Raw genomic sequence first — 1864 nt, 5'->3', positions numbered from 1 at the left:
GATATCCTCAAGAACCCCAAAATACAAGGGAATGACAACAAATCATTAACAGTCACAAAATCCACATGGTTTCAGCATCTGTGTGAGAGAAAGCAGATGGAAGCAACAGAGCATCCGGCAGAGCTGAGAATAGAAGAACCCCAATATAGACAACAGGAATTCACTGGGAAGTACAGTGGGCCAATTTGAGAATAGCAGCTGAAAAGGTCAGGGGTTTCCTCACTCAGAGACACTTCATTTCTAAAATAGAGACACCCACAGTAAGAAGATCTCAAGGAGCTGGAGCAGCCTAGCACCTAGAACTCTTGAATCTGAAACTTCAGAGATTCTCATAGCAGAGGGACCCACATTAAAGAAGCAACATCAAAATCGAGCATATGAGATGTCTAGCTCAAAGCAGTGGAGCGGAGACATAAACAGAATATACTAGAAAACAAGCCACTGAAATTTTTTAATACCAGGTGAGAATGATAGAGAAGTTCTATAAAATCAGAAAAGTTATCAGATCCAAGCCCCCTTCTAAAAATTTAGAAAAATTAAATTGCCATAAAATGAGCAACAGAAAATTATCAAGTTCTAATGTTTTAGAAAGTTTTTTTTAAGATAAAGGAGAATAAGAATAACATCCTATAGAGAATAAAAGCATGCCAAAAGATATGTTCAAAAGTTGATCAAAATGGCTATATACATAAAATGAAATTAAAATTATGAAAATTACACTAGATATAAAAGATAAACAGGAGGTGGTTCCACAGTGTAGCGGTTAGCACATCTGCTTTACACGCAGAAGGTCCTGGGTTCGTGCTCCAGTGGAGCCACGGTCCATGGTCTATGGCCATGCCACCCTGAACAAGCCCGATCCCATCTGATCTCAGAAGCTAAGCAGGGTCGGGCTTGGTTAGTACTTGGATGGGAGACCACCTAGGAAGCCCAGGTGCTGTAGGCATAAATAATAATAAATTTAAAAAAAAAAAGAAAGATAAACATATATCAGAAAGAGAAATATCCTCATATGAGTTGACAGAACTCAAAAAATTAAACATAAAAGAAAACACAAGTTATTTTAGACATGAGGACCAGAAGAAACAAAAGAGTAAATAAACACCATAGGTAATGCTTGAAGAGAAATATAAAGTAAAAGAGGTAGAATTTTTTAATTCAAAAAGAAAGACATTTTAAAAAGAACTCAAGAGAAAGTGACAAATACCAAAGATAGACAAAAGTGATCCAATATACAGTTAATTCCAAAGAAGAAAAAGGAAACCAAAAGCAAGGGAAAAATAACAAATACTCAACTAAAATTCAAGATTGTATTTCTAAAATTAAAAAAAAAAAAAAGATTCGAGACTACGTATGGAAAGAGCACAAGAGTATTTGAGAACATAGACACAAAACAACCAACAGTGAGACATAGTCTAGAAAAATTGTTGAACTTTATAGAGAATTCTAAGGGAAAGGAAAGTAATTAATCATCAGACTTTTTGACCACAAAGCTTTGTACCAGATGAATATGGAGTAAAATACTTGAGATATTCAAAGAAAGTGATTGTGAACTAAGAATTTTATGTTCAGCAAAACAGACCATCAAGTACAAAGGGAATAGAAAAATTTGTTCTAACCAGGAAAGAGCTAAGGAGATAATGTTTCTATGATCCCTTCCAAAAGAATCTACTAGAGAGTAAGCTTTGAACAATCAAATGGCTAGAAAAACACTGATATGAACAAAGGTGATGGGCATTAAATATATAGCAACTTGTAGAACTAAGACCTAAAGGGAGTTAAACAGAGAGTTTGGTACATAATAGCATATGATTAACAATGTAGATATGGTACAGTCATTTTGTTGTGTGTGTGAGGGGATTTG

At 34.9% G+C, this 1864-nt stretch overlaps 1 non-coding gene across 1 annotated transcript; it reads left to right on the top strand.

The window, feature by feature from the left end:
* The first annotated feature begins 827 nt into the window (after positions 1-827).
* On the top strand, positions 828-946 carry LOC111741592. Its single transcript, XR_002781035.1, has one exon. It is a non-coding gene; the product is annotated as a 5S ribosomal RNA (ribosomal RNA).
* Positions 947-1864: the final 918 nt, after the last annotated feature.

This window comes from Pteropus vampyrus, unplaced genomic scaffold (genome assembly GCF_000151845.1).
Source record: "Pteropus vampyrus isolate Shadow unplaced genomic scaffold, Pvam_2.0 Scaffold80, whole genome shotgun sequence".
Classification (NCBI taxonomy): domain Eukaryota; kingdom Metazoa; phylum Chordata; class Mammalia; order Chiroptera; family Pteropodidae; genus Pteropus; species Pteropus vampyrus.
Note: the sequence above shows the minus strand (reverse complement) of the source record. Positions and strands in the feature narration are given on the sequence as shown.